Source organism: Balaenoptera ricei, chromosome 5, assembly GCF_028023285.1.
Source record: "Balaenoptera ricei isolate mBalRic1 chromosome 5, mBalRic1.hap2, whole genome shotgun sequence".
Lineage (NCBI taxonomy): Eukaryota > Metazoa > Chordata > Mammalia > Artiodactyla > Balaenopteridae > Balaenoptera > Balaenoptera ricei.
In genome coordinates, this window is record NC_082643.1 from 16,344,972 (window position 1) to 16,370,993 (window position 26,022).

General features: G+C 37.4%; 1 long non-coding RNA gene across 1 annotated transcript in view; it reads right to left on the reverse strand.

Annotated features, from left to right (window-relative positions):
* Nucleotides 1-483: 483 nt before the first annotated feature.
* LOC132366342 (uncharacterized) overlaps nt 484-26,022 on the reverse strand; it is a 39,491-nt gene continuing 13,952 nt past the window's right edge. The window contains exons 2-4 of the long non-coding RNA XR_009503425.1: nt 6,563-6,734; nt 3,322-3,459; nt 484-586 (exon numbers count right to left, since the gene is read on the reverse strand). This is a non-coding gene — a long non-coding RNA (uncharacterized LOC132366342). The remainder of the gene's footprint in view (nt 587-3,321; nt 3,460-6,562; nt 6,735-26,022) is intronic.

The following is a 26,022-nucleotide window of genomic DNA, read 5'->3' on the forward strand; positions in this document are numbered from 1 at the left end:
AAAAGCAGCTATTGAAATTTCTGCATGAGTATATGTTAAGTAAAGAAAAATGATAGAAAACTGCTTATACTGTATGATCTCAACTGCAATACACACAGAAAAAGACCAGAAGAAAATAGCCAAATTGTGTAATTTGTTTGAATAGTAGAATTATGGATGACACATTTTATTTTTGTATACTTTTCTATACTTACCTTTTCCTCCCCTCTTAATAAGAAAGACATATTGTTTTTATAATCAGAAGTGAATTTAAAAATATAAATTTAAAAATGAATGAATTAAATACAAAAAGTATCGACATTCCACCAAGGGATGTGCAAATCCCAGCCTTTTCCTCTGGGACCCCTCCACCTTCTATCCATACACATACATACATTACCTCAAGTTATCCTTCATCAAAACCCTAGTTGGTTAAGCAAGGATTGTTCTCCCAATTTATAGCAACAAATACAGAGGTCTAATAAGCAAAAAGACTCACCCAAGTTGCCACAATTAGAAAGTAGTTAAACAGGAAAAATTCCAATTTCTCAGACTTCTCTTCAGGTTCTTTCCATTGTACCTCATTGTCCCGTTTCCACTCTTGATCCTTATTAACATAAAATAGTGCAAGATCTGAGGACTACATTTTTAGAAGCAGTGCTTCTATATTCATATAGTCTTCCCTGGATGTAATTACCTCTTTTCCTGGACTTACTCAGCACTTTATCTGGACCTATTCTTTGGTTCTAAGCTCTATATGAACAGGTATCAGTCTGTCTGTCTTTTCATTCATACATCAAACACATATTGAACATTTAATATTTTTATATGCTTTTCTAAGATATGGGGGGAAAAGTTGAACAAGATAGAAAAGGTCACTTCTCTTGTTTTGTGTATTAAATAACAAGTTAATTTCAGAGAGCAAAAATTTCTGGAATAAAGAAGTTATATGAAAAGAGCAGATTGGGTAAATAAAGTACTTGAACAGCAAGGGAAGCTAAGGAAGTGGCATCAGGATTGAGAACTTAATGGTGACAGGAACCAGCCACACAGAGAGTCAGGGAAAAAACTGAGAATGCTAAGACCATGAGGCAGAAGAGAGCTTGGTAACTGAATGAAGAGAAAGGAAGCATATGTTTCTGCAGTATAGTGAGCATGGAAGCAGTAGTCCAAGAAACATATAAGATTATATCATGACTGCTGGTAATGAGTTTGGCAAACCATTGGACTCTTTCACGCAGGGAAATAGCATGAGCTAAGATATGTTTTATAATGGTCATTGTACGAAGACTAGGTTTTAGGGTGAAAGTGCAGAAGCAGGGAGTCCAACTAGGAAGTTGTGAAAATAGTCTTACAACAAGGTGATGGTGTCTTGAATTAGAGCTATAAAGTGGAGAAAAAGATATCAGGAGATTCAAAATGTTTGTCAAAGGACTTGCTGATGACCTGAATGTTTTAAGTGTAGAAAAGGAAGAAATCAAGAATGACTCTGGGGGACTGCCCTGGTGATCCAGTGGCTGAGACTCCGCGCTCCCAATGCAGCGGGCCTGGGTTCCATCCCTGGTCAGGGAACTAGATCCCACATGCCACAACTAAGAGTTCACAAGCCACAACTAAAGATCCCACATGTGGCAACGAAGATCCCGCGTGAACAGTGGGTGAGCACTTTGGAACTGCTTGATAAACTGTTGAGAACAGCTATGGGAACATCAGAAGTAGGATGAGCCAATCAAAGCAACAATTGGCAACATCATTTGCAGCATCAGGAGGACATGGGAAAATGGTGCTCAATGGGAGAAGAGCTTTAGTGTAAATGAAATTCTCATTTCTTTAAATAAAGGTTTTTCTGACATCACTTGGGAATGTTCTCAAGTATTTACCTTGAGTTACCAATATTCTAATTACTTTTTCCAACTGGGATGTGGAAATAAATGCACTTGTATAGGAAATCTGCTAAAATGACTTTGGTTAGATGAATAGTTCACATTTTTCAATGGTGAAAAAAAAAATAGGGGTAATAACAATAAACACGGGATCACAAATTAGCAGAAATCTTTGAGTCCCTGAGCTATTTCCTAATATTACTCAGCCATAAAAAGAAATGAAATTGAGTTATTTGTAGTGAGGTGGATGGACCTAGAGTCTGTCATACAGAGTGAAGTAAGTCAGAAAGAGAAAAACAAATACCGTATGCTAACACATATATATGGAATCTAAAAAAAAAAATGGTTCTGAAGAACCTCGGGGCAGGACAGGAATAAAGACGCAGACGTACAGAATGGACTTGAGGACACGGGGAGGGGGAAGGGTAAGCTGGGACGAAGTGAGAGAGTGGCATGGACATATATACACTACCAAATGTAAAATAGATAGCTAGTGGGAAGCAGCCGCATAGCACAGGGAGATCAGCTCCATGCTTTGTGACCACCTAGAGGGGTGGGATAGGGAGGGTGGAAGGGAGACACAAGAGGGAGGAGATATGGGGATGTATGTATATGTGTAGCTGATTCACTTTGTTATACAGCAGAAACTAATACACCATTATAAAGCAATTATACTCCAATAAAGTTGTTAACAAAAAATGAAATCTTATATTTTTATGCATTTGAAGGTTCCTAAGGATTTTACTGTATTTTAGTATTTGATATGAACAGGAAGAAAAATTAACTATTCCCATAACAATATATGTAAATGTGTTAATGGGTTATTCTCTAATAGAGTTTTAAGATTTCTCATTCCCAGGTAATTATTTTTTAAATTTGCTTTTAAACCTAATTTTAGTATAGGATGTCAGGTAGCATTATCTACAGGAAGAGCAACAGAGTATGAGCAAAGTTACACCATTTGCCAAAGTGAATATAAACTTTGTTATCTATATTTTTCATTTCATGAAGTAAATGGGAAGGTAGTATCCACAGGAAATAGCTAACTACTATTTTTCATAAATAAATGGAAACAGAAGTATTTTTCTATTTCCTTTGAAATTTAGAGCAATAGACATTAAAAGAATGCCTTCGGTCCTTTATATTTTATTCAACTAATTTACACTAAGTCAATACATATAAACTAAGTTAACTCTTTTTAATCTTTAATTGCTTATTTGATTGTGAATTACATATAGTGAATCTGGATGAATGTTTCAAAACATTTTCTCTTTCCTAGAATAAATTTGATTATATATTAACAATGATACGTTAATAAAATAACAACCATGCCATGGCAAAGGCTATTCTGAATTAGTAGTTTAATCTCATCTCCTGATTTACAAAATTGCCAAATGGGAATAATCGGGTACCACTCAAAGATTTTCTTCAATAAATGAACCAAACTGAAGTTTCTCACCTTGATAACTGGACCCCAATGACTCACATTTAGGCATTTCCAGTATCTGTGATTGTTGAAATTTCTTTCATTTGTTCTCAAATCTCTCACATATTCACTCTTGTGGACATGGCCAAGCATTCATGAGAGGGCTGGCAGCTGGAAACAGATGGAAGCTCTTTAGGTCTGAACTGAGTAAAAGTTAAGAAAAGCTCAGTTGAGTTTGTATATTTATTCTCCAAAGCCCTGAAACAGCTCAATTTTAAATATCAAATAAATACCCTTACTTTATATTTCCCACACGCTTGAAGGTTGAAAATAGTGCTTCGCATCAGGAGTCTGATTTCCGTGTCACCCTGTCAAATAGTTGTTGCCTTCAGCTATAAAAGTGCTGCAGTCTTGGGAGTGCCATGCCCAAGTTTAACTGACTTCAAAGAACATTCACTCAATGAAATGAAACCTTGCATTGGAAGGAGATTGTCCCAAGGCAAATCAATAAGGTCATTTTAGGGGCTCTAACTTTGAGAGGGAGTTTCTTCTAGTATATTCTCTCATGCATCCAAAAGCTCTTCACTTTTTTTGTGAAAAGTCTAAGTCCGTATTATTCCTTTCTTGCTTTGTGTAACTATAATTTAGGTGGTTAATTTAAGTACACTGTGTGGCTCACTTTAAATGAGAACCACTGAAATCCACTTTAAGGAAGAATTTCTTTAAAATGATTGATCTCCAAAATGTTTATGTTGTGATAAATAACTTATTTTCAATAAGTTTCGAGTAAGGCATTATAAAATACAGATTTGTTTTCCCCCATAGTAGGCTATAGTTTCCCAAGAAATGCATCTCATATTAATACGATATTTTCAATTTTCATCATGACAAAAATCTCTTATGATGGATTTCTGGTTCTGATGGATCTTTAAATATTCACATCGTTGTATACAAATCAGTGGCTCAGACTATTTGGATGTAAAAAGACTTGTAAATTTTAAGTAAAAGGTCATGTAGATATGAAGTGATTTTGATAATACAAAGTTTAGCAATTGTGAGAGACTCATTAGGAGCTATTAAATGCTAATACTGATCACTCTCTATATATAGCTTATATTCATATGTTGGAGATTTTGATTAACATATACTATTTCAACAAGAAGTCTTATCATATGGTCAACACGTATATTTATAAGACATTTAAGGAAAGAAAACCTTTAAGTAATTCCCAAACGTCCTTGCAGTTCTTCAAAGACAAATTATTCTTCTGAGATAGTAGACTTCTTTAAAGGAACATTACAATGAAATGTTCCTCGCAATGAAAGTAGTAGTTTCTGCTTAGGATGTAGTGTTTTGCCCTTAAAGCATAGGTCTTAGTTATAAAATAAGGACAAGCTCGGCAGTGAGGATACCAGTTTACAGTGCAACTGAGCTTTCCCCTGCTTTGTTGTCATATTTGGTTTCTTCAAACAAATGAATTATTGGTAAACACATTGTATTAAACACATGTCAACTGATGTGGTCCCTAGCGACTTACAAAGCTCATAGGATTTTGAATAATTTGACTGCTGGCTTTGTGAAGAAGCCATCCTCATTGCCCATGGGGTTGGGTATCAGAAACACTTGTAGCAATCACATCAAATTTGGTTTTGTTTTCTAAAGATAACAAACAATTCCAATAATTACTAGATTTTAATGCTATATTTAAAACTATCACATCTAAAGAGGAAGTCATCTCTATCACTCCTCAGAGATGCCCATCATCACTGAGGTGGGACTGTTCTTTTCTGGTAAGGGAAGTTATGGTCTTTGTTTCATCCATTTGTTTCCCACACACTGATAGCCCTGCCCAGGGCGTGAAACTTCTAAGCTGCGTGCACTGAGTCTCCCATTTCTCCATCCTTGCGAGCTGATTCTTGCATGGGTCTAGTCAGTCCAGGTGGCAACTGTCTCCCTAACTGGGGCAACGACTGGTCTGTGCACAGAGCAAGGAGAGGGTATTAGTCGCTTGGGCTGTCATAACAAACTGTATGTACCACAAACTGGATGGCTTAAAACAACAAAAAGTTTAGTGTCTCACCGTGCTGGAGGCTGGAAGTCTGAAATCAAGGTGCCAGCAGAGCCTAGCTCCCTCTGAGACTCAGGATAGAATCTTTCCTTACTTCCTAACTTCTGATACTGGCTGACAGTCCTTGGCATTCCTGGGCTTGTAGTTATATCCGTCCAGTCTCTGCTTCTGCTATCACACGGCCATCTTTACACCATCTTCTCTCTGTGTGGGTCTGTTTAAATTTCCCTTTTTTGTAAAGACATGAGTCATACTGGATTAGGATCCACCTTAATTGCCTTATCTTAGCTTGATTAAATCTGAGAAGACTATATTTCCAGATAAGGACCTATTTTGAGTTATTGCGGGTTAGGACTTCAACATATCTTCTTTTGAAGAAGAGTACAATTCAACACATACCAGAGAATATAGTTTGCTTATTTAAAAAAATTATTTTCAGAGGTGAGGAATGTACTCCTAGACATAAAGAGCAGAAAGAAGAAATTTTGGTTTGTTTGTTTATATGTTTTGTTTGGTTAGGAGACTTTAGTGTCTTTAGTTTGTACTATTTACATTCATTTAAGTCTACATTATTTGGTATATGGTTTGGCAAATAATAACAATTCTAGTCATTATCATAGGACATACCACTGATTATTGAATTCCCATCATAATATATGTCATGAAATCAACAAAGCACCTGCTACTGGCTAGATCCCTGGGGACATTTAAATAGGACAGGTAGTCAAAACAGTCAGGCTTTAAGATTTCTTTCCCTATCATTTTCTTTATATATATCTCAAACATTCAGTCTTTAAAGTATGTTTCTTCCTTACTCATTTCACCTCTGCCTTCTGTGCTTCCTTTTACCAAGTCCCAGAGTTTTGAACTGTGTTGATTTTTCCAGCACACAACAAAAAAGCATTTTACTTTACAATAGCATCTGTCAAAGAATCGATGTGTTGTTTTTTGCCTTCCATTGGGCCATCTCTGCTTCACTGATATCTGAACATATTTTGCTGTTACCGAACAGTACCTGCACACAGAGTAATGTTTTCAGGTACCAGAAAGTGTCATTGATTTACTTGTGGCAATATAGGATTCCTTGATTAAGAGTTTGACAAATCCCCATTGAAGCTGCATAATAAATCAATCTTTTACTGGAAAAGCCTGAGAGGAGGGTAAGTGAAGATGCTATACATTAATACCTGGGGGAGAGTTACTAACCTCTGTTCTCTGGTGATCAATCACCTCGGCCGGGTTGCACTGACAATGTCTGGAGGTCATCTGGTTAATGAGACAGCACTGGGAGAGTTCTTTCCAGGATTCCATTGTATCAGTCAGTCATTAACACCCATTCTGGACACCAAGATCCATTTGCTACTTTTAAGAGAAAATCCTGTGAAATATACCCAGAGCAGATGAATGATTATAAATGGATTACATAAAAAACAATTAAGAAAAATATGCCATTGCTCTTAGAGTGCCTTCATTGGGAAGAATTATAACAAAGTTGGTTTGAGGTTTTATTTGTTTTTTCCCCCAGAATCTCTCTTGAATACACGATTTTATTGTGCCATAGGATAGGAAAATAACAATTGAGAGATTATATTATTTTTAAAAGTGGATCAGTAGTGGAGATATCAACATTTGATTGAGATCGTAGACTCTGTTGCTCAAATGTTGATATCCAGAACATGGCTGTTCGGAAATTATCTCAGGAATATGTGTACTTCAGAAACATGGAAAAATGAACTTCAAAAAAGAAAAAATTTCTCCTGCACAGTTCTTTTCCTTCTTTCAGGAACCTTTGGCTATTAGCTGCAGTTATGAATTAAAATGTATACCTTTCATTTTTCTTCTGAGAAAACAAAAGTGGTGAAGGAGTTGGGCCCAATGCTCATTTAGATTTTGTTTTTAATCTCTGATAAACGAAGCAAATCATTTCTGTCATATAAATAGGAGACATCATTCATCTTTATATCCTCAGCAACTAGTAAGTAGATGCTCAAAAACTGTTTCTAAACAGTTTTTTCATTGTTTTCTTTATTACTATTTAAAATGATTCAAATCTCATACAAACTTGATATTCAGTATTGGTCTTTCTAAAGAAGAAAAAATCTTTAATATTTACCCAATATCATCCATTTTTTCTGTGATAATGAAGTATAAGTACATATCCTATATAAATGTACATTTATATATAACTGACAGGCTAATAAAAAATACTGAAGACCTTCATAGCTATTAATATATGTGTTTTTGTCATAGTTTTCTGATAATTTTCATTTTTTCCTTCTTTTCAAAGTACTCAGATAACATACTTTAAAATGCCTGGTTCTATATTATACTTATCTGTTTATAAATCTACCCCTCCAACATAATTTAAGTTTCCAGAGAGCACTGATGCTATCATGTTCATTTAAATAGAAGTGATTTGGAAATAATCATAATTCATATATGATAACATTTTTTGCACATCAAAATGGTTTATAAAAGATAGCTTAATTAATAGTTTTAGCAACTTTTACTGCACTTAAAATATTTTTACAGAGGCTTCTGTTTTAGAGATATCATTTACTTATAATTAATAAGTCATGAATGAATCTTAAGTTTCATAACTTTGAGGAGTTCTTAAGAGAAGCCTTCTGGGGACTTCCCTGGTGGTCCAATGGTTAAGAATCCATCTTCTAATGCAGGGGACATGGGTTCGATCCCTGGTTGGGTAACTAAGATCCCACAAGCCGCAGGGCAACTAAGCCCACGTGCCACAACTAGAGAGAAACCCACATGCTGCAATGAAGAGCCCACGTGCCGCAATGAAATATCCGGCGTGTGGCAACTAAGACCCAACGCAGACAAAAATAAATTAATAAATATTTTTTTAAAAAAGAGAAGCCTTCTGAAAATGTTTTCTACTTGTAGATAAGGAGTAAATTGTTTTATTTATTTATTTATTAAGCTTGTTATTTTTGTGTATGCACTTTAAATTTCTGTATACATTGCTTAACCTAAAACTGACCTAATAATCCTATAAGTCACATGATCCCTGTAGCAGGATCGGTTTGTCCAAAAATGGCTGCCCCAATATCAACAATCACACAGGTTCTTTTGCCATGTGACTCTGCCTCTCCCCCATCAAGTGGTAAACTCAAATCACCTTCCCCTTGCATCTGGTATGGCTTTCCTAACTCAGTTGTAGCAGTAGAAAGTGGTGAAAAAAGGGGTGCAGCATGCTTTCCAAGGCTAGGTAAGAGGAAGTCTTGCAGTCCTGCTTCAGTCTTTTGGAATCCTCATTTTTCCCTTTGGGGATGCTTCCTCTCAGAATTCCCCCAGCTGCTTTGAGAAACCTCAGTCACAGGGAGGGAGGGGGAGGTATTACAGTCAACAGTCTCAGCTGAGCCCACCTCCATGTTACGGCAGCACAGGCATAAGACATGTTAGTGAAAAAGCCTCCAGATGACACTGGTCTCCAGTTATCTGAGACATCAGACATCCCCAGATGTTTCAGTTTGCAGCTAAGGTCCCAAACATTGTGGAGCAGAGATAAGCCAACCCACTGAGTCTTTCCTGAACTCCTGACTCACAGAATGTATTTTTGGGTGATACTGCTATATCTGGGTGATTTATTACACATTATTTGAGAATTGGAATACTCTCTAGAGACATAATTGATATTCTCAAATACCTACTTCTGTAAAATATTAAATATAATTTAATGGACTATTTTTACAGTCATGTGTGAGATTTCTCAATATGCTAAAAACAAAATGTTGGCTACATACTATTGTAGATCATATGTAAAAAATAAAATGGGAAATACAGTGTCATCTCATTATGACCATATTAAACAAAATAAATCATAATTAGATAAATGAATTCCCAGGACATATGACATGGCTTTTTATGAAAAATAATACTAAATATATAATCTGAACTCAAGTCATTTAAAATCGTAAACCCTCATAGCTAATTAAAATAATGAGTAGCATATTATAATAAAAATAACAGCTTTATATTTATTAAAGCCTGCTTTCTTTTGATTTTCTATATTACCTACTTTATTTACTTAGTTATATAAAGATTGGTATACTTAATGCACTATTGAGGTTTTCTCAAGAAATTAAAGCTTCTCTCCCTACTATATTTTAGTTGTGTTTCCTTTAATTCAGAGAGCTCCAGAGTAATTTTTATTCTTAAATATGATGCTATAGATTGATTGTGAGAAGTCTGATCACATAACAACTATTTTTATTCAAAATACATATGAATCTTGGCAGAAAGCAATAACAAGAGTAAATATTTAAATAGTGTAGCTTATTAGCTAGGCATCTTTCCAAGTGTTTAGACATCTTTACAAGATCCCTATAATAATAGGGATACCATAATATGCTACTCTTTTTATCCTTATTTTTTACAGAGGAGGAAAGTGAAGTGTATAGTTTACCTCAGCTCACTCAACTAGTAAGTGTTGGAGCTGGGATTTAAATCCAAACCATCTGGCTCCAGAGACTGAGCTCTTAAGCTCTACACTCTATTGACTCTGAGGTAGAAAAGTAAAGTAAGAAATGAGTTGGTTAGAATTTAATGGACACCTCAGTTAAAATGCAGTTAGAATGTTTATAGGTTCTCTTGCAATCATTTTAGCTTTGATGTTATGCTATAACTTAAAAATTCAACAACTGAACTGATTTAAGGTAAAAAGAAATTGAAGCCAGTGGGCATCTTGTTTATATAAAAGAAAACTGAGAAATTTAGGAAGATGGCGGAAGAGTAAGACGCGGAGATCACCTTCCTTCCCACAGATACAGTAGAAATACATCTACACGTGGAACTGCTCCTACAGAACACCCACTGAACGCTGGCAGAAAACGTCAGACCTCCCAAAAGGCAAGAAACTCCCCACGTACTTGGGTAGGGCAAAAGAAAAAAGAAATAACAGAGACAAAAGAATAGGGACAGGATCTGCACCAGTGGGAGAGAGCCGTGGAGGAAAGGTTTCCACACACTAGGAAGCCCCTTCACGGGCAGAGACTGCGGGTGGCGGAGGGGGGAAGCTTCGGAGCCACGGAGGAGAGCGCAGCCACAGGGGTGTGGAGGGCAAAGCAGAGAGACTCCCGCGCAGAGGCTCGGTGCCGAGCAGCACTCACAAGCCCGAGAGGCTTGTCTGTTCCCCCACCGGGGCGGGCGGGGCTGGGAGCTGAGGCTCGGGCTTCAGTTGGATCGCAGGGAGAGCACTGGGGTTGGCGGCGTGAACACAGCCTGAAGGGGTTAGTGCACCACAGCTGGCTGGGAGGGAGTCTGGGAAAAAGTCTGCAGCTGCCAAAGAGGCAAGAGACTTTTTCTTGCCTCTTTGTTTCGCGGTGCGCAAGGAGAGGGGATTCAGAGCGCCACCTAAACGAGCTCCAGAGACGGGCGCGAGCCGTGGCTATTAGCACGGGCCCCACAGACAGGCGTGAGACGCTAAGGCTGCTGCTGCCACCACCAAGAAGCCTGTGTGCGAGCACAGGTCACTCTCCACACCGCCCCTCCCGGGAGCCGGTGCAGCCCGCCACTGCCAGGGTCCCGTGATCCAGAGACAACTTCCCCGGGACAACGCACTGCGCGCCTCAGGCTGGTGCAACGTCACGACGCCTCTGACGCCGCAGGCTCGCCCCGCCTCCTCCGTACCCCTCCCTCCCCCCAGCCTGAGTGAGCCAGAGCCCCCGAAGCAGCTGCTCCTTTAACCCCGTCCTGTCTGGGCGGGGAACAGACGCCCTCAGGCGACCTACACGCAGAGGCGGGTCCAAATCCAAAGCTGAACCCCGGGAGCTGTGCGAACAAAGAAGAGAAAGGGAAATCTCTCCCAGCAGCCTCAGAAGCAGGGGATTAAAACTCCACAAACAACTTGATGTGCCTGCATCTGCTGAATACCTGAATAGACAACGAATCATCCCAAATTCAGGAGGTGGACTTTGGGAGCAGGATATATTAATTTTTCCCCTTTTCCTTTTTTTGTGAGTGTATATGTATATGCTTCTGGGTGAGATTTTGTCTGTATAGCTTTGCTTTATAATAGCCTCTTTCTTTCTTTCTTTCTATTTTTTCTCCCTTTTTCTCTGAGCCGTGTGGACGAAAGGCTCTTGGTGCTCCAGGCAGGCATCAGGGCCGTGCCTCTGAGGTGGGAGAGCCAACTTCAGGACACTGGTCCACAAGAGACCTGCCAGCTCCACGTAATACCAAACGGCAAAAATCTCTCAGAGATCTCCATCTCAACATCAAGACCCAGCTTCACTCAATGACCAGCAAGCTACAGTGCTGGACACCCTATGCCAAACAACTAGCAAGACAGGAACACAGCCCCATCCATTAGCAGAGAGGCTGCCTAAAATCATAATAAGGCCACAGACACCCCAAAATACACCACCAGACGTGGACGTGCCCACCAGAAAGACAAGATCCAGCCTCATCCACCAGAACACAGGCACTAGTCCCCTCCACCAGGAAGCCTACACAACCCACTGAACCAACCTTACCCACTGGGGACAGATACCAAAAACAACGGGAACTACGAACCTGCAGCCTGTGAAAAGGAGACCCCAAACACAGTAAGAGAAGCAAAATGAGATGACAGAAAAACACACAGCAGATGAAGGAGCAGGGTCAAAACACACCAGACCTAACAAATGAAGAGGAAATAGGTAGTCTACCTGAAAAAGAATTCAGAATAATGATAGTAAGGATGATCCAAAATCTTGGAAATAGAATAGACAAAATGCAAGAAACATTTAACAAGGAGGTAGAAGAACTAAAGAGAAACCAAGCAACAATGAAAAACACAATAAATGAAATTAAAAATACTCTAGATGGGATCAATAGCAGAATAACTGAGGCAGAAGAAAGGATAAGTGACCTGGAAGATAAAACGGTGGAAATAACTACTGCAGAGCAGGATAAAGAAAAAAGAATGAAAAGAACTGAGGACAGTCTCAGAGACCTCTGGGACAACATTAAACGCACCAACATTCGAATTATAGGGGTCCCAGAAGAAGAAGAGAAAAAGAAAGGGACTGAGAAAATATTTGAAGAGATTATAGTTGAAAACGTCCCTAATATGGGAAAGGAAATAGTTAATCAAGTCCTGGAAGCACAGAGAGTCCCATACAGGATAAAACCAAGGAGAAACACGCCAAGACACATATTAATCAAACTGTCAAATATTAAATATAAGGAAAACATATTAAAAGCAGCAAGGGAAAAACAACAAATAACACACAAGGGAATCCCCATAAGGTTAACATCTGATCTTTCAGCAGAAACTCTGCAAGCCAGAAGGGAGTGGCAGGATATACGTAAAGTGATGAAGGAGAAAAACCTACAACCAAGATTACTCTACCCAGCAAGGATCTCATTCAGATGTGATGGAGAAATTAAAACCTTTACAGACAAGCAAAAGCTGAGAGAGTTCAGCACCACCAAACCAGCTTTACAACAAATGCTAACGGAACTTCTCTAGGTAAGAAACACAAGAGAAGGAAAACACCTACAATAACAAACCCAAAACATTTAAGAAAATGGGAATAGGAACATACATATCGATAATTACCTTGAATGTAAATGGATTAAATGCTCCCACCAAAAGACACAGGCTGGCTGAATGGATACAAAAACAAGACCAATATATATGCTGTCTACAAAAGACCCACTTCAGACCTAGAGACACATACAGACTGAAAGTGAGGGGATGGAAAAAGATATTTCATGCAAATGGAAATCAAAAGAAAGCTGGAGTAGCAATTCTCATATCAGACAAAATAGATTTTAAAATAAAGAATATTATAAGAGACAAAGAAGGACACTATATAATGATCAAGGAATCGATCCAAGAGGAAGGTATAACAATTGTAAATATTTATGCACCCAACATAGGAGCACCTCAATACATAAGGCAAATACTAACAGCCATAAAAGGGGAAATCGACAGCAACACAATCATAGTAGGGGACTTTAACACCCCACTTTCACCAATGGACAGATCATCCAAAATGAAAATAAATAAGGAAACACAAGCTTTAAATGATACATTAAACAAGATGGACTTAATTGATATTTATAGGACATTCCACCCCAAAACAACAGAATACACATTTTTCTCAAGTGCTCATGGAACATTCTCCAGGATAGATCATATCCTGGGTCACAAATCAAGCCTTGGTAAATTTAAGAAAATTGAAATCGTATCAAGTATCTTCTCCGACCACAACGCTATGAGACTAGATATCAATTACAGGAAAAGATCTGTAAAAAATACAAACACATGGAGGCTACACAATACACTACTTAATAATGAAGTGATCACTGAAGAAATCAAAGGGGAAATCAAAAAATACCTAGAAACAAATGACAATGGAGATACGAAGACCCAAAACCTATGGGACGCAGCAAAAGCAGTGATAAGAGGGAAGTTTATAGCAATACAAGCCTACCTCAAGAAACAGGAAACATCTCGAATAAACAACCTACCTTGCACCTAAAGCAATTAGAGAAAGAAGAACAAAAAAACCCAAAAGCTAGCAGAAGGAAAGAAATCATAAAGATCAGGTCAGAAGTAAATGAAAAAGAAATGAAGGAAACAATAGCAAAAATCAATGAAACTAAAAGCTGGTTCTTTGAGAAGATAAACAAAATTGATAAACCATTAGCCAGACTCATCAAGAGAAAAAGGGAGAAGACTCAAGTCAATAGAATTAGAAATGAAAAAGGAGAAGTAACCACTGACACTGCAGAAATACAACAGATCATGAGAGATTACTACAAGCAACTCTATGCCAATAAAATGGACAACCTGGAAGAAATGGACAGATTCTTAGAAATGCACAACCTGCCGAGACTGAACCAGGAAGAAATAGAAAATATGAACAGACCAATCACAAGCACTGAAATTGAAACTGTGATTAAAAACCTTCCAACAAACAAAAGCCCAGGACCAGACGGCTTCACAGGCGAATTCTATGAAACATTTAGAGAAGAGCTAACACCTATCCTTCTCAAACTCTTTCAAAATATTGCAGAGGGAGGAACACTCCCCAACTCATTCTACAAGGCCACCATCACCCTGATACCAAAACCAGACAAAGATGTCACAAAGAAAGAAAACTACAGGCCAATATCACTGATGAACATAGATGCAAAAATCCTCAACAAAATACTAGCAAACAGAATCCAACAGCACATTAAAAGGATCATACACCATGATCAAGTGGGGTTTATCCCAGGAATGCAAGGATTCTTTAATATGCGCTAATCAATCAATGTGATACACCATATTAACAAATTGAAGGAGAAAAACCATATGATCATCTCAATAGATGCAGAGAAAGCTTTCGACAAAATTCAACACCCATTTATGATAAAAGCCCTGCAGAAAGTAGGCATAGAGGGAACTTTCCTCAACATAATAAAGGCCATATATGACAAACCCACAGCCAACATTGTCCTCAATGGTGAAAAACTGAAACCATTCCCACTAAGATCAGGAACAAGACAAGGTTGCCCACTCTCACCACTATTATTCAACATAGTTTTGGAAGTGTTAGCCACAGCAATCAGAGAAGAGAAAGAAATAAAAGGGATCCAAATTGGAAAAGAAGAAGTAAAGCTGTCACTATTTGCAGATGACATGATACTATACATAGAGAATCCTAAAGATGCTACCAGAAAACTCCTAGAGCTAATCAATGAATTTGGTAAAGTAGCAGGATACAAAATTAATGCACAGAAATCTCTTGCATTCCTATACACTAATGACGAAAAATCTGAAAGTGAAATTAAGAAAACACTCCCGTTTACCATTGCAACAAAAAGAATAAAATATCTAGGAATAAACCTACCTAAGGAGACAAAAGACCTGTATGCAGAAAATTATAAGACACTGATGAAAGAAATTAAAGATGATACAAATAGATGGAGAGATATACCATGTTCCTGGATTGGAAGAATCAACATTGTGAAAATGACTCTACTACCCAAAGCAATCTACAGATTCAATGCAATCCCTATCAAACTACCACTGGCATTTTTCACAGAACTAGAACAAAAAATTTCACAATTTGTATGGAAACACAAAAGACCCAGAATAGCCAAAGCAATCTTGAGAATGAAAAATGGAGCTGGGGGAATCAGGCTCCCTGACTTCAGACTATATTACAAAGCTTCAGTAATCAAGACAGTTTGGTACTGGCACAAAACCAGAAATATAGATCAATGGAACAGGATAGAAAGCCCAGAGATAAACCCACGCACATATGGTCACCTTATCTTTGATAAAGGAGGCAAGCATATACAGTGGAGAAAAGACAGCCTCTTCAATAAGTGGTGCTGGGAAAATTGGACAGATACATGTAAAAGTATGAAATTAGAACACTCCCTGACACCATGCACAAAAATAAACTCCAAATGGATTAAAGACCTAAGTGTAAAGCCAGACACTATCAAACTCTTAGAGGAAAACATAGGCAGAACACTCTATGACATACATCACAGCAAGATTCTTTTTGACCCATCTCCCAGAGAAATGGAAATAAGAACACAAATAAACAAATGGGACCTAATGAAACTTAAAAGCTTTTGCACAGCAAAGGAAACCATAAACAAGACCAAAAGACAACCCTCAGAATGGGAGAAAATATTTGCAAATGAAGCAACTGACAAAGGATTAATCTCCAAGATTTACAAGCAGCTCATGCAGCTCAATAACAAAAAAACGAACAACCCAATCCAAAAATGGGCAGAAGACCTAAATAGACATTTCTCCAAAGAAGATATACAGATGGCCAACAGACACATGAAAGAATGCTCAACATCATTAATCATTAGAGAAATGCAAATCAAAACTACAATGAGATATCATCTCACACCGGTCAGAATGGCCATCATCAAAAAATCTGCAAACAATAAATGCTGGAGAGGGTGTGGAGGAAAGGGAACACTCTTGCACTGTTGGTGGGAATGTAAATTGATACAGCCACTATGGAGAACAGTATGGAGGTTCCTTAAAAAACTACAAATAGAACTACCATACGACCCAGCAATCCCACTACTGGGCATATACCCTGAGAAAACCATAGTTCAAAAAGAGTCATGTACCAGAATGTTCATTGCAGCTCTATTTACAATAGCCAGGACATGGAAGCAACCTAAGTGTCCATCATCGGATGAATGGATAAAGAAGATGTGGCACATATATACAATGGAATATTACTCAGCCATAAAATGAAATGAAATGGAGGTATTTGTAATGAGGTGGATGGAGTTAGAGTCTGTCATACAGAGTGAAGTAAGTCAGAAAGAGAAAAACAAATACAGTATGCTAACACATATATACGGAATCTAAGGGAAAAAAAAAAAAAAGGCCATGAAGAACCTAGTGGCAAGACGGGAATAAAGACACAGACCTACTAGAGAATGGACTTGAGGATATGGGGAGGGGGTGGGGTGAGATGTGACAGGGTGAGAAAGTGTCATGGACATATATACACTACCAAATGTAAAATAGATAGCTAGTGGGAAGCAGCCGCATAGCACAGGGAGATCAGCTCGGTGCTTTGTGACCACCTAGAGGGGTGGGATGGGGAGGGTGGGAAGGAGGGAGATGCAAGAGGGAAGAGATATGGGAACATATTGTATATGTATAACTGATTCACTTTGTTATAAAGCAGAAGCTAACATACCATTGTAAGGCTATTATACTTCAATAAAGATGTTTAAAAAAAAAAGAAAACTGAAATTCCATTTTGTTTTTATGACTAGATGCAAATCCTACTTAATATAGTGAAGAATAGAATTAATGTTACATTGCAAGGGACAAAGCAAACCAGGAGACAGAAGGCATTCAGTTCAGCATCCAAATGAGAGGCAGCTGTTCTTTGGAAACATATGCATGTAGCACCATGACCTGCCTGATACAGAACAATTCAAGGCCTGATAACGTGCACACCTGTAACTTCTTTCTAACTGGTCCACTCCATATGCACTTCACCTTGTACACACAGCTTCAATAATTACTGCTTTGTCAACGTGTGAAATCTTCATGAAAAGGTTTAAAATAATTGCAATCCGTTAATAGGACTCCTCTTTATCTTTTCATTGCCTGTGCCAACGGCATTTCTTTATAGTTAATCTTATATCTTTAATGGACAGTATAAAATGCTATATTCAGAAAAACAACCACTTTTACTATTCACTTTTATAAAAAAAAATTAAATTTGTAGCTGATTCCCGCAACTTCAGAAGAAAGGAAATGACTAATGCTATTAAATCAGAGATCTACCTTTAAAGCTAATTATGTGAGGCCAAGGTATGAATATCATTATTAACATCATAATTCTGATTGAATATTTTAAAAAATTTATTTGATGATTACAGATTTCTCTCTCTACATCTGTCAGCCCTCCCCCAATTCTTCAGTTTATTCTATCCTCCTCCCATACCACCAACCCCTAATTTACTGTAAACCTCTCTTTGAAGGAAAGAAAAATCAGTAAGACTTGATTAGATCATTTGAGGAATGCTTTGGTTTCCAGGAGTCAGAAGTGACTTGTGAATTTATTAACCACATCAAACCTCCAGAAATGGCCAGCATGGCCAGCAGGGTAGCATTTGATACAAGCTTAGTTAAGTAGATGGTTCGCCCTCTAACTCCTTCTTTTCCTTTTCTTTTTTACTAAGAGTGCTCTGAGGCATAAAATCAGTTAACTTGAACTCCCTACAACTCTTCCAGATCCTGGTCACTGTTCTTGGAATATCACCTGCACAAACTTCAACCAGTTATAATAAACTTAAAGATCTTTATTTTTTTCTTAACTTTCCGTGAGTCCCTTTTGACGCTGTTATTTTAAAGCAGTTTGCGCTAAAACAGATGTGGCACTTGATAGATGCTTCAGGAAGATAATGACTCTACATCATTGACAACTGGACAGACCTATATTTGTTAGCAGAGATGCTGTGGGATGAGATTATGATAAATAAGGTCATCTAAGGCTTGGACATGAGAACACTCAATCTGGAAATGCACTTAGAGAATGAGATTTATGGTGAGAGTGGAGTTGGAATGGGGCAGAAAGAGAAGCATTTAGATAGAACAGTGAGCACTGGAGTTGGAGTTTTCACTGTACTTGGTAATTTAAGATGGGAAAATTTATAAATTAGACTCACAGTTCAGAATTACATATTATCCTCAATTATTTATACCAATAAATATTCTATGTCTTTGAAGGAAAAATCACTCATTGTTTATGAGCTAAAAGGATGAAAGGAATAGGTGATTATATCTTATTGGTAAAACTCTGTGATTTGCTAATTTATTTTCAGCTTATTCTGGAAAGAATATGAAGAAATTGAAGCTCAAAAATATATATAATTGGAAGGCTAAAAATAAATAATCAAAGAATAATGTATTATAATAATAAAGGAAAGATAAACACACTGAAATTAATACCATTAAGATATCTCATGTGCTATCAAATGACAAAACAATTTGGCTTTAAATTTCCAAAATGTCAAAGGACAGCAAGAAACATAGTCAATGTAACATTCTTAGTTTTTTAGATAAATACCTGTTGTTGTTTTTTTTGCTGATAAGATATGAGCACAATTTCTCCCTTGGAGTGAAAGCATTTTGAGGACATCTATGACATCGTGAATAATATCCTCAAGACAGACACATTATCAAAGTTCAAGGTACACTTCAGTAAACAGATGCAGGGAATCTTTGTGTATTATTTCTGCAATGGATTTTTAAATGTTTGTGTCTCTAATAGCCCTAAGCCAACTGCAGGAATTTTAACAATGTGATCATCATTACTTCTTCATACTGTTACAGAAATTTATAATATTGTTGGAAATGAAAAAGAATTCTAAGGACTTTTGTTTCAGTGCTGACCTTGTGCTGGGTGATGAATATAAGGTAAGGCAATTGAGACATGACCTCTGCTTGGGCTCTACTTTTGTTTCTCTGTTTTCTGTCTCACTTACCTTTCCTGACCTATGTTATCTGACCTGCCATCATTTGAGTAGCTGTTGATCCACATTTATAGTTTAGGTCCCTATTTTTTATATATTTCTGATCACTTTGGCCCCAGAGTCATAGTTTGTGTCTGCCTTTATTTCATTTGTGCAAAATCCTGGTACTTCTTAACTTCTTTGACATTTGATGATTGCTAAAGTATGGAGGCAGAAATAAAGGAAAAAAGGAAGAGAAAAAGGACACCAAGAAAAGTCCAAGGTGAAGTGGGTACAGGAGGGAAGCAAAAGACCCCACTGTCATCCAACTGTTCACTCAACACTAGCTAACCTGGGGGACTAAAGAAAGGAGGTTAGATTGTCATGCTGAGTTCATATCAGTTTCCTTGGGAGCTGAAGTAACCCTATTCATATTTTAAAAATTGATCAGAAGGGCATGTAATTTTGCATTAAACTCATATACTTCCCAGTGGCAATTTGTCTTCTTTTATTTCTTAATAAAATTTGGTTAAATTCTGTAAATTGTTCCAGCTAGGTAATCACGTATAATGATAATCGAATACTGTCTGTAAGAATTTGCTTTAAAGAAAAGGACAAAACCAAAACAAAATGAACAGACCATACCACCCCAACAAAAACTATACTGAGGAGGAGACATTAAAAATATCTAATAATTTCAGATAATTTTAATGATAAAACAAATTCACTGATGTGGTTGTCATGAAGAGGCCAGAAAACTTTTCTAATATGCTAACCTTCAAACTGCTTGGGCTGTGTATTTCCTTTGAATTTGCATCTTTGATTCTACTCTTTCATTAACTTCCCATATCAAAATAATCAGGAAATCCCCTTAGCTCTACCTCCAGAATGTATCCTGACTATGACCCCTTCTCACCATCTCCTCCTCGATTTCCTTAGTCCAAACTACCATTTTCTCTTGCCTGAAATACTGCAATAATCTCAGAAATGGTCTCCTTCTCTCCTTGATTCCAAACAGTCTATTCTCCACACAACAGCCAGGGAAATTATTTTAGTGTTATCATGCCAATGAGATATCACCTTACACTGGTCAGAATGGCTATCATCAAAAAGATCACAACTAACAAATGTTGGCAAGGATGTGGGAAAAAAGGGAACCCTCCTGCACTGTTGGTGAGAACGTAAATTTGGTGCAGCCGCTGTGGAAAACAGTACGGAGGTTTCTCAAAAAACTAAAAATAGAACTACCATATGATTCAGCAATTCCACTCCTGGGTGTTTATCTGAGAAAACTAAAACACTAATTCAAAAAGTTACATGCACCCCAATGTTCATAGCAGCATTATTTACAGTAGCCAAGATATGAAAGCAACTTAAGTGTTCATCAACAGATGAATGGATAAAGAAGCTGTGGTACATATATACACAATGGGATACTACTCAGCCATCAAAAAGAATGAAATTTTGCCATTTGAAGCAACAACATGGATGGACTTGTAGGGCATTATGCTAAGTGAAATAAATCTGACAGAGAAAGACAAATACTGTATGATTTCATTTATATGTGGAATCTAAAAAATACAACAAACTAGTGAATAACACAAAAAAAGAAGCAGATATAGAAAACAAATTAGTAGTTATCGATGGGGAAAGAGAGGGGGAGGGGCAACATAAAGGTAGGGGGAAAAAGGTTATTATGGAATTATATAAACTCGTGTGTGAAACTTTTGAAAATTGTAAAGCACTATAGAATTTAAAGAATCTTTTATTCAGTAAAAAAAATGTGAAAAAAAACAAAGAAACTACAGAAGGAATACCATATTCCACATCTACCCAGAGTAAAACAGATATAAAACTATAAAAAGATGCAAAATAAAAATCTCTGCGTTCATTTTTAAGCTAAAAAATAAATAAAATAAAATATTGTGTTATCATGTCAAACATCTGTCTCCTAGATTTCAATGACCCCTCAGGCCCTCCGAGATCTGCACCCCTCCAAACTCACTTTCTACATCTCTCCCAATTGCTCACCCTACTCGAACCATGCCGGCCTACTTGGTGTATGACAGTTTCAGCTGTTCTTCCTTTGCCAAGATACAACTTCTCCAAGAGAGCCACAGGATTTTCTCCCAAATTTCTTAACATATGTCTTTAAATGTTACCTTATCAGGAAAGACTTTGCTGCCCCTTCGAACCCCCTTAGAAGGGGGTCCTTCCTCCTTACCCTATTTCTTTTCTTTCCCTTCTCTCTATATTTTTAAATGTGAACTATGATATCAAACGTATCAAAGAATGTAAAAATATATATGTAGTGTTTAAAGAAGCAAATTAAATGAATACCTGTCTACCTGTTACTCAATAGGAGTAACATAATTTTACCAACACCTTTGAAACACCTATGTACCCTTCATAGACTGCACCTACTCTATACCACATCCCCTTCCCTGACACCTCCAATAGAAGAACCTACTATTCTGATTTTAGTTTAGGTTTACCCCATGTATATGTAAAACTGAATAATAATTACCTATTCCATTTTCTATGAAATGAATCATACTTTTAGATAATCTATGGTTTTTGCCTCAATAAAGTGCTTTTATGATTCATCCATGTTAATTCATATAAAGATAGGATAGATTAAATCTACTACTTAATCCATCATATGAATATCAAGAATTCTGAAAGGCCCAAGATTTTATCCAACTTGTAGGCTAACCAGTTAGCCTGTCATAGTTTCATGAATGTTGCTAGAAGACATGAAACTCCTTGGGTCAGAGACAAAGAAATTTATTACTCATGAATGACAAGCAATAGGAGCATCAGAATCTTTGCCCAACACCCCAAACTCCAGTTTCCACAGGGCAACAAGAAGAGGGCCAGGTGACACCTACATGCACAGTGGATTGTGTTACAGGAAAGAAATGCTGAGATTATGAACACAAATCTTTTATCATGAGTGATTAGCGTTTTTGCCCTTAGCTGTGCAGGGAGATATCTTCCTGGACAGTAAGTAGGCCTGCCTTTTGCTCTGGAAGGAAGCACTCTCTCTCTCTCTCTTTCATGGCTATAAGCAAACATGCCCTTTGTTCCAGAGGGAAATGCTATATATGCCAAGGTTTCTGGCTATGTAAACATTCTTGAAAAGATAGTCTAGAACAAAGAGTAGTAAATGCCTCCCTCATACGATTTGCAGAAGCATAAAAATCCTATGAAAAATTGTCCCTCGGGAGTTGGTATAGCACAAATAATTTATTCTACACTTGTTAGATGTTTGGATAGTTTCCAGATCTTTGTACTATTAAAAATACTGCTGGGGCTTCCCTGGTGGTGCAGTGGTTGAGAATCTGCCTGCCAATGCAGGGGACACAGGTTCGAGCTCTGGTCTGGGAAGATCCCACATGCCGCGGAGCAACTAGGCCCGTGAGCCACAATTGCTGAGCCTGTGCGTCTGGAGCCTGTGCTCCGCAACAAGAGAGGCCGCAACAGTGAGAGGCCCGTGCACCGCGATGAAGAGTGGCCCCCGCTCGCGGCAACTAGAGAAAGCCCTTGCATAGAAACGAAGACCCGACACAGCCAAAAATAAATAAATAAATAAAATTAAAAAAAAAAAAATACTGCTGAAGACATTCTTTTACATGTGTGCTGGTTCATACGTGCAAGAGTTTTTAAGGATATATTCCTAGGAGCAGGGTTGTTGGGCTGTGTTTTCACCAGCAGTGTATAATCATTTTCATTCCATTTCATCCTCAGTAGTCTTTTATATTGCCAAACTTCTAATTTTAGCAGTTTCATGGGTGTAAAATCGTATCTTAATTTAGTTTTATTTTTTATCTCTTAATACCAATTAAGTTGATCATTTTTTTTTTATGTTTTTGCTTCTCAGATAATCCTGTTCACTCTTTGGCCCATTTTTCTACTTAGGTATATTTTTCTTATTAATTAATAAGTACTCTTTACTTATTACTTGGTCAATTTTATTTGTGCATATATCTTCCAGTTTGGGGATTAGTCTTTTCAATATCTGCATGACATCTTTTGAAGAACACAGTCTTAATGGACTTACTTTTAATACAGTTTAAATTGTTAATATGTCACTATAATGTGTTGTTTGTAATATACTAAGAAATCTATTTCTACTGAGGTCATAAAAACTTCTCATTGATGATTTTGTTGTTTTGGTTTTTTTCTTCCTCTATTTAGGATAAGCTAGTTTCTGGAATCAGAGAATGTGTGTCTTCTATTCTAATACAAATCTGAGTCATTATTATTTTGACTATTTCTTCTCTCCCATTTTCTCTATTCCTTTATTTCGGTACTCAACAACTATTAACTGAACATTTATATATGTCAAACTCAATTTAAACATATGCCAGTGCTTCTCTTTCCTTCTCTTAATCTCTTTTGCATATTTGTCATCCCTATTTGAGCTGCATTCAGGTTAATTTATTCAGATATACCAATTCACTAATCTTCTCTTCATCTGTGTCTAATGTGCTTTCTACCTTATCCACTGAGGACTAAATGAATTTTTTTTTTTACATTTTGAAAATTCGATGTCAGTCTTTTTATTGGACATAAATTTTTTGTTTTCATTTATATAAACATTTTAACAATAGAATGTTTCTGTCTAAATCTTATAATTCCAATGCATTCATTTCCACTGTTTTGGTAAACTTCACTATATAGTTTACTTTTATTGACTCTTACTTTTTTAGCTTTTTATTTATGTGTCTTACAATTTTAGTGTGAGCCCTTCTGTTTTGAACTTTATCTGTAGAAACTATTCATCATCTGGCTGCAAAATGCCTTTTCCTAGGATTTCTATGCTTATGTAGGAGACTTGGGAGTAAAAAAATAAAATAAGTAAAAAGTTTAAATTAAACTTTGGTATTTGGGAGGAGCAGAGGGTTAGAGATACATAATTTGAATTTTGGCCCATGTAAGTACAGAAATATGAGGACAAAGTGTTGTTTCCATTTTGTTTTGTTTTGTTTGGCCTTGTCTTGTCTTTTTCCTCACAATTGCACCTAGATCTGTAATTACAGTCATATTTTCCAATCCTATTTGTCTACAGGTTAGTTTTTTATTTTTCCTATCGAAAAAGAAAAGTTAGCTTTACCAATCTTGGTTTTACACAGGTGTTATGACTTTGTTAAATTAACATTTGTTAAGTGGAGCACAGGAAGCCCCATGGTGAGCCAGGGTTCAACAGCCCACAAGAGAAATTGAAATCGAAAAGTTTACTACTCACAGGTCCTAGAGAAGTACACCACAAGCCTCAAGGTGACACACGGAGGGGTCAAAGCAGGGTGTAGGCAAAGGAGAAATAACCTGGGGCCCATGACTTTATTAGGGTCAGTGGCTGGAGATGTTTGGGGTTCCTGGGCAAAGGTCAGACACACCTGGGGTGTGTTGTGTCTGTCATTGTTCTCTTGGGCTGTGGCATCGTAAGAGCAATTTTGCAGCCCTAGGCTGGTGACACCATGCCAAGTGGGGCCCTATATTTCTGCACAGACCACACACACACACACACACACACACAGACCTGACTGCATCATCTCTGTGTCATTTAATTGACTCCTTTTTTGCTTCCCATTTGTGTGAGCACGAAGGATTTAGTCTGTTATCCTCAGCTCTTTACTCTTCAGCAGAAATCAGTCATCCTAATCAAAAAATTTTAACAATCAACTATAATTTTTAACTTCAACTCTGGTCTCTCTTCCACTCTCTCCATGCCCCCTACTGCCTATAGAACACTGCAGCTCAGATGGGTCACTCCTGAAATTTCAATGGTCACTATGCTTTTTAAAAAGTTATTATTTTCCCAGAAAAAGTGACTCCTTTTTATGTCTCTCTAAATCCTGTAAGTAATGTCATTATTCTTCAAATTATCTAGGCTCTAAACTGAGGGTCAACTTTTACTTTCTCTTTATATACCGTCATTTCCTTCTGTATCACCCTACTATGTTTGGCGTTCATCGTCTCTCTTCTATATTATTATAATAGCCTCCAAAGGGGTCTCCCTGCTCTAGAAGTCCCTCCCTTCTTCAATTTGTCCTGCATAGGAGCAACTGGACCAGCTGGGAAAGCCTTATAGTGAAAAAAAAAGAAGGCTTCAGAGATGCTGATGGGAAGCTTTGGCCTGGGGAAGCTGGTGGGGGGGGGGGAACTAATTAGAAGCAGGGCATATTATGTGATTGGTCTGGGGACATTATTTGACCTTCTCTGATAGGTCCTGAATTGGAAGCAGGGCAAAATATAGGGAAACTGGCAGTTATGGACCAAGTCCTTATGGTTCTGAGCCAGTTGCTACAGAAGTTGTTGTTTGGCCTCCTGGGCTGGTTGCTGCAGCATTGGTGGGTCAGAGTATGTGCACATATGGTCTGATCGTATGGTCTGTCCCATTTATATTTAATCTCTTAACGTGGATTTTTTTATGAGTAAAATCAGACAATTCATTTAAAGCTCTTGGTCAGTGTCTAGCATAGTAAAGCATTCTGGAAACCATTGCTAATATTAATAACGATAATGGTAATTACTATCATTAAGTTTATATTCTAAACATTTTAGAAAACTAAGAAACCTAGAAACAGCAAGCCTGGGAAGTTTTGTTACCTTCATGTTGACTAGAGAGCATGTCAAATAAGAGTTATATTGACTCATAGGAAACTGTCATTTTTGTAGGTCAAAACTGTTTAAATATCTATAAT